Genomic DNA, 8,554 nt, shown 5'->3' with positions numbered 1-8,554 from the left:
CCAAAAAAAAAAAAAAAAAAGAATAGCAGAAATAAACAACCTAACTTGCAAAAGTTCCTTTTCGTTTTCTAAATTTACCTTTAATATATTATCCTCTTCTTATTTCTTGGTTGCTATAGCTTCTCTTAACTTCTCTGAGGTTACTGGTGATAGTTTGTTTACTTTTCTTGCCTGTGCATGGTCTCTGTTTTCTTCAAGTTTTTTTTTTTTCTGTTCGTTTTATCTTTCATATCGAGGCTGCCCTCAGATGCCTGATAATCCTTAGTTGTCCATTCATACTTAAAGTGCGAGAATAGAAAAATTAACTGGAAGGCTATGCCCATGAGTGGGGCTCGTCTACTGTGACCTTCATTGTAGAGAGGTCCAACTGGAACTTCTGCCAGTACCTTTAGTTCCTTCCTTCTTAGCTGGACAGATTCCCAGAGGAGATTCTTGCAGTCTCCTGGCAGAAGCCTGAGGGTCTAGCTACTAGTTTTCCTGGGAACCAAGAAGGAAAAAAAGGCTTGAGGAATCACAGCATCTAGGATGCACAGGTTCATTTAATTTTCCTGTTTTCAGAATAGTAACCCCATCCTCAAAGTAACTGTGGGACTAAAGGAAAACAAGTACAAAATGGTGCAAATAGGGGTGAATCTATCTTCCGTGTTACCCAAAAGCTTACACAATTAGGGGCGCTCGCTTCAAGAAAAATACAAAACTGCAAATATAAAATTATGTACAAAAGTGAATACTTAACGTAGAATGAGAACAGCAGTCATAATAATCACAAGTTTTAAAAACTGACAAATACTGCAAATGTCACACATAGCTAAGGGCTTTGGAAGGAGCTCTTGCAAGACAGGGGCAGTCTAAACTTCACAAACTTCATGTTAAATTATCCTCTAAGTGCGAAGCAAACTTGAAAAGGTTAACAGGTATGGCCTGAATCATGCTGGATGTTGAAGACCAGAAGTCTTCACATTGGACTACTTGCTTCTTTGATGTATACAAATGTTTGTCAGGGGGCACTCTTTAAGTACCTTTAAGGGAATTAACTTCAGTACGAACTTTGTCAACAGTGATTTGCCCCAAAATGTTTCAGCCATTTGCCAGTTTAACTCTTCACTTCCCTTTCAAATATCCTATCTCCCACTTTACAAATAAAAGCCATACCTCTCATTTATTTATTGCCTCACGATGTGAAAATTTCCAAGGGACAATTCCAGAAGGCATAGCTCCTAAGTTCCTTGTGAGCAAAGCAAAGAGCGTTTTGGAAGAGGGGGTCTGTACCTTTATGAGGCTGGTAACAAGCTCTTGGTAAGATTTTTCGTCCTGTCATCTGTCTTTGTCTCTGTCTCTTCCCCTTCTTAGAACTCAAAAGTGAGAAGCAAGAAAGTTGTCAGAGGAATACATGTTTTTTTGAAATTTCAATGATTATTGGAATTTTTTTTAAAAGTCTTTTTCTAAGAATCAGTGAGGAGAAATAGTATTTTTCAAACTTACAGCTTTCAGCTTCTATTTTAGAAGTTTCATGAAAAACAATATGCTTTCACAGAACCACAGCTGGACTATGCTGTGTTTGAATGCATATTTTTCAAGATTATTCTGAAACTCTTATCTCCAAAATTCCATGGATATTCTGAAACGAGTCACCTTAATGGAGTAGACGACCAGCAATCCAGGCACATTCTCTAATTTATTTTGCAAAGGCAGCCTGAGGAATTTATAGCATAGTTCAGACTTGCCAAAATCTATGAATCTTTCCTGAGGTTGTGACTTGACATCTATTAAGTATCCCTGTAGCTATTCAAAGGTTATGATTCCATTGAATCCAGGAAAATTCATTAGTATTAATCATCTACATATTTTGTGATGACTGAATTCAGAAAAATTCTGGAAGCTTTTTTTTTTTTTTTTTTTTTGCGGTACACGGGCCTCTCACTGCTGTGGCCTCTCCCGTTGCGGAGCACAGGCTCCGGATGCGCAGGCTCAGCGGCCATGGCTCACAGGTCCAGCTGCTCCGCGGCATGTGGGATCTTCCCGGACTGAGGCACGAATCCGTGTCCCCTGCATCGGCAGGCGGACTCTCAACCACTGCGCCACCAGGGAAGCCCTGGAAGCTCTTTAAACTAATATAAGCTTCACACAGCTGCTTCATGGAGACAAAATGACAAAACGGCATTAGAGGTCACCCTGAAGAACTAAGGTCGAAGCAAACACAACAACAAATTAGTGCATCAGTTTACAACTTAGGTGAATATTAACAGGTACAATTTATGAATTAACAGTATTTCCTACCCTAGATACGTATTGTAACTTCACACAGTTATATAAACAAAATTTATTTTAAATTAATACAAACTTTGGAGTTAGAACTTGAATTGCTGAGAGGTAAAAATGAACCTCGTTTTTTAAAAATTGTTTCTAAAAGAGTCCTCTCTTCTTTACCTTGGCAGTCAGAAAGCACAGACATTTTAAATTAAGAGACAAGCAGAGCCTAGTCCAGCACAAGAAATTTAACTAGTCAGCTAAGGCTCTATGGAGCACAAAATGTGTAAATATTATGGGGACGTGTAATTTATCGCACATCACCTCATGGAACAAAGATTACTGACCAAAAAGGGGAGCAATCTAGCTTACTAAAATCTATCAAAATGACTTTTTAAAAAAATATTTGGCTGCAGCAGGTCAGCACACAGATCTTCATTGCTGCATGAGGGATCTTCCTTGCAGCATGCAGAATCTTAGTTGCAGCATGTGGGATCTAGTTCCCTGACCAGGGATTGAACCTGGGCCCCCTGCATTGGGAGCATGGAGTCTTAAGCGACTGGACCACCAGGGAAGTCCCATATCAGGAAGATTTTTTTGTGTGTGGCTATGCATGGATGAATCTAAGCAATTGTTATGTGGTCTTTTCTATTTTTAACACTGTAGCCTCCTGACAGCTCACTTGTGAATTAGCTGCAATCACCTTCAGAAGCAGAAAATTTTCTTCCTATAGACTAACTGGTTAATTATTTCTGCCAGTTAACAAACTATTTATAATGCTTAAGGCAACCTAAAGTGCAGGTGCATCAACTTCAAAGCTCAGGACGTTGGTTCTACCTTTCAATTTACTTATTTTTATTTATTTTTGGTTGTGCTGGGTCTTCGCTGCTGCACGCGGGCTTTCTGTAGTTGTGGTGCGCAGGCTTCTCTTTGCGGTGGCTTCTCTTACCAAGCACTGGCTCTAGGCTCACAGGCTTCAGCAGTTGTGGCTCCCGGGCTTAGTTGCCCCGCGGTATGTGGGATATTCCCGGACCAGGGATCCAACCCGTGTCCCCTGCAGTGGCAGGCGGATTCTTAACCATTGCGCCACCAGGGAAGTCCCGGTTCTACCTTTTTAAATGTCTCTGAAGACCCAGATTTGAGGTGGACTCAGGAACAAAAGGATTTCTTGTGGACCATTACCAATAGTCTGCACAAGGTGGAAAGTACATCACTACTTTCTGTGCCTAAGAGTCGGATGAATCATAAAAAAGGTAAAATAAACTTAAGAATAGTTTGCTCTTACCTGATGGGGCATGTTGAATAAGCCTGATCTCATTTTGAATGGCTGATCTCAGAACTTTGAGATCAAAGTGTGGGACGCCTGGAGTTTCTTTTCTTGTTATAGTTGTAGGAAAAGGACATTCTGGGTTAGGAACTTCAGTTAGGGTAGCAAGTACAGAGAATTAATGTTCAGGCTGGATCTCTTACACATGTCTTGCTGGAGCACAAAAATGCATATCCCACCTTGCGTGAAACTCTGGTCTTATCCTAAGACTAAGAGGAGAGAGATGTAAAAAATTAAATGCAAGTTAATCTATAATAGTCTCCAAAGAAATACAGGGTGAGCGGATAAAGGACGATTTCTGAAAATGGAGAAGGTACTTCCATGTCAGGAAAGAAAAGGTCTAGTCAGCAAACTTTGAGGGAAAGACATAATTTCCTCAGGTGTCTTGACAGTGGGGAGAGCAGTGATAGCTCACTTAGGAGTAGATCAAGAAAAGGACTCTGTAAGTTTAGATACCCATTTGTCCAAAAGACCTTTTTCACAAAGGAAACAACAGGTTTCCCACACATAAACTTTCCCAGCTCTTAGACGTGGCCTTTCCCCCTCAACTTCTGTATGCTTCCTCTCCTTTAGGTTTTAAAGTCTTCCTCTTGTAATGTCAGGATGTTACTTTCAGTAGCTTCTTTTTATCTTGAAAATTGATACCACACAGCAATTAGTAACAAAGACAAGGAGTAAATGGTTTTGTCTGCCACCCTGTACAGATGGGTATTTTTTTGAATTGTGTATAGTGAATGACAAAGACAGCTGCCACTGTAAGAGCAATTTCTTTGGCATTTTCAGTACCTCAATGCTTAAGAGATTTTACTTTTCCCATAGAGTCAACTGCCTTTTGTCCTTTACTTTCACTTAAATTTTGCTGAACTTGTGGTTAAGACTGCCATTTTCAATTCACTCTCCCCCTTCCTCATTAATCAAATGCCAATTCTATTCAGAGCAGCAACACATCCAGCTTTAAGATTGTATAGATTGTATTTCTCAGCTTCTTATGGGGTGGGGATATGGAGATCTATTCAAAAGTGTTCTGCAACTTGTTCTGAGTCTTAAAAGGGGAAGCTTTTATCTTCCCTGCTGCCTAGAATGCAGGTATAATAGCTGAAATTCCCACAGCCATATTTGACCTTGGGGTATAATCCAAGTGCTGGGGATACAAAAAAACTCCTAAATTACCAGAACCTTGTATCATAAAGCAGCACTTCCCAAATTCTGTATTGGTTCTCTGGACGTCACTGATACAAGCACAACAAAATAAACTATAATAAGTCACTGTTACTTTCTTGTTACATGAGCAAAAAACAGAAAAACCTTAAAATGTTCATTTACAAAAATATTCTTAAATACATAACCACTTTGCAAGCTAGTAAGACTTTACTCCCTAGGGCATCTAGAATAAAACTGTAAAGAAAATTGTTAAGTGGACTCTAAAGGCAGGGGGTAGGGTATGGATGAGGGCTTTTGTCAATCGGGACAACAGACAATATAAAATATAAACTATGCTTAGATAAACATGAAAAAAGAGAATATACTTTAAAAAACAGGTTCGCATAGTAACCAAATATTTTTCAAGTAAACAACGATCACTGAAATTAAAAACTACAAATGCAAAAAGCATGAATCTCAATTGGATACCTATTTGGTAAAACATGAGCTATGAAAGACAATTCTTAGGAACTGGTGGGGAAATCTAAACATGGACTACATATATTATGGAATTACAGTTAATTTTTTAAGTTTACCCAGAATGTATCAGAGACGAAAAGCACAAAAAGCGGTAAGAAACTTCACAACAGTACTTACTGTTAACTTTACAACAGCACTTAAGTACCAAAGTACTACTTATTAATATACTTTTATGTAACTTAATAATCCATTTTGTTTTTGAGCTTCTAATCACACCACTAGAATCGGGTGACTATGTGACTTACAACTTTTTGAACCTCTTTTCCGTAGACCTAAGTCTTCACACGTTACAGACTGAATTCTGCTGCAAACTTTCTAGGAGGAAAATCCAATACATACACCAGCAAATCAGACCAATTAATTTCTCAGTATTCTAATACTGTATTTCTTCCAACTCCATCCTTGCATGTCTGTTAGCATCAAATCATGAAACATCTGCACCCGAGTCAGTCTTTCATAGATTTGACTCAATGTGGAGTTGACAGCCTGTTAAGACTGAACTCGCACTTTACTTTCTGCTTTATTTCAATTCTAAGATATCAGTTGCAAGATGTACCATTAATTTTATGTACCATCAAGAACAAGAAAACAATTTCAACTATGACAATGATAGTCCTTACTACAAAATACATGAACTGGCTACAGCAGCCTTTTTGAAATTTCAAAGTTTCTTATGAATAAAATTGCACTGCTTGGCATTTCGTGGACAATTCTTTGCATTATAACTTATGGGCAGCTCCCTTGCTTAGGTCCCCCAAAAAACCTGGTCGCCACTTTGCAAGATAATATGGAAGTGTGACTATCCTTCCAACAATGAGTATTTCCTCCCTTTATTATCTAGTTTATATCCTGCTGCCTCTGCCATTTTGCATATAAGTAACATTTTATTTTGTTGCTGAGCAATCCTTTGTAACACACTTTTAAATAGCAATTAAATGCTTACAAACCATTATAACTAAGTTCACACAGGGACAAGCAAGGAAATATGCCAGGGGTATTGCCTCGCCACTGTAATTTTCAGGTGCCATGGATTGTAAAATACACCAATTTCCAGACATGCTAAAATGTGAAGGAAAAAATACATCCTACTGTTGGTTGAGATATCCTCACAACTGACTCAGGAATTAGCTTTGTGATCCAAAGTTCAAATGACTTGCCCAAGATTCTAACGGGTGCCTAGACCAGGATTCAGACTCACTTATGAGACAATTCTAGTTCTCTTTCACAATTTGTAACTGAGACATTGCCTTGTTCCAAGAGTTAAACAGCACTAAACCAAACATCTCGAATGGCCAGTTTATCAGTGTGCTTTGCTGTCAATACCTTGAGGCTGGCCTGATGTGATTAACTTTCAATTAAGCAAGAAATGCCCACCCTAGATTTAATTTGCTATAGCTATCATAGTCTCATTTTGGCCAAAGCTTGGTTTCTTAAACATCCATAACATATCAAGGTAGGCAATGGGGCTGTAGGATAAGAAAATTACATGGAATGGAAATGGAAATGGTGACAGCTGTTCTAAACCAAACATGAACTTACAGCTGATTTCAAATACAGCAAACGATCTGGACTTGAAGTCTTGACTGATCCAAGAAAACCTCTTATTTTTAGGCCAATACCAGTGATCAAATCAAGGTTTTAACAAAGCTGAAGTTTTAAACAAAGTCCTTCAATATTCCTCTTTGAACACATTTTAAAATCTTACCATCTGTTCTAAAAAATGACTATTTTATGTATGATTACTTTCTACTAAAATGATGCTAGTTTTTGCCAAGGACCTATAAAGTTAGGAGTACAGCAATTATACCAAGCTGCTGATTCTCCACGAAAATGAGGCACTTCAAATGCTTAGGTTTTAGTCTAGGTTTATAGAAGGCTAATTTAATCCTCTGGAAACAGGTTCACCCAAGTTGGTTTCATTTTTCTACTCCCTTTTCGTATTTCGTAGGCACTCTACACATTTTTTCCTCTCTTCCCACCTTTCTCAAAGGGACTACTTCCAAGGGTTGTTTTACAAGAGTGGAATTAATCAAGAATATGTGCAGTAGCTTTTTGCCCCTTGGTTCTCATTAAGACTAATTTTAAGCTTTGTTACCCCTAGCCCCTAACCAGGATAAAGAAGATGGTTTTTAACCGCAAGTAAAGGTAAAATGTGCGCCAAGCTGTCACAGGAAGGACTTGTTTCTTGGGAACAGAAGGTATATCAGGAGCATTTTCATTTTATACAAGTGCTGCCTTCACTTAATAACCTTAGAAATAGTATTTAGAAGTCAACAGGTATCAAACTTCATTTAAAAATATTACCTAATACCTAAACACAAATAACCACTTTCATTAATATAGGAATAAGTTTGAGCCAATAAAGGGAAAATAAATGTAAACCAAGTTTATTTTGCTTTTTAAGTAGTGTTCTTAAAGCACTACAGCTTGGTAAACAATGTAAATTAGTATAAGTCATCTCAAAAGCCAGAGTTTTGTTTTGTTTTTTAATGAGTTGTTAAAAAGATGCAGCCTATTCTAACAGGATAAATATTTTTAACCATTTCACTTCGAGTTAATGAAGGCTCACAAATGAGCAACACTCCTCATTGAGGAAAACAAAAAGCTGTTGTCGACAAGCGACAGCACACACACACACAAACAAAAAGAACTGTGTAAAAATAACTAACTGTGTTCCCATATTTTTTGAAGTTGCTTTACAATGGGATGATATGCACATGATCTTGCTGCAAACTTGCCAAACAGACTTGTAATACATGTAGCCTAGACAAACAATTCAGTCCAAGAGGTGCTAATTTCAGACAATGCAGCACTATAATAATCCTTTTAACAACGCAATTTGTCTTACTCATTATCTTTTCTTCTAGACTGAAATACAGGCTAGAAAGAAAATGCTCCCTAATTAAAAACTGGTATTGTTTACAGGAAAAATTGTATAATTTTGCATTAGAATTTACAAGTATATGTTCAAATTGAATTTGCCTCCTCCCCCCATCCCAGCCACAAAATGGGCATGAAGTAAAATTTTTAAAAATGCCTTAATTTCCAACTTCATGCAAACTAAATAAAGATGACCAAAACAAAAGCTTAAACAATGGAAGGATATTTCACAGAAAATTTCTTATACAAAAAACACATAAGAAAAAGGGCCACTAGGTGACATTTTAATTTACAAATTGGCATCATTTTGGTCGACAAATATCCAGATGCTGTTTTCATCTGCTAACAGAGTTGCAGAAAAAAGGAAAAAAAAAAAAAAAAACCAACAGAAAAAGAAAAAAAAACAAAAAACAAAAAAAC

This window comes from Lipotes vexillifer, unplaced genomic scaffold (genome assembly GCF_000442215.2).
Source record: "Lipotes vexillifer unplaced genomic scaffold, Lipotes_vexillifer_v1.1 scaffold311, whole genome shotgun sequence".
NCBI lineage: Eukaryota > Metazoa > Chordata > Mammalia > Artiodactyla > Lipotidae > Lipotes > Lipotes vexillifer.
This window is presented reverse-complemented; position numbering follows the sequence as displayed.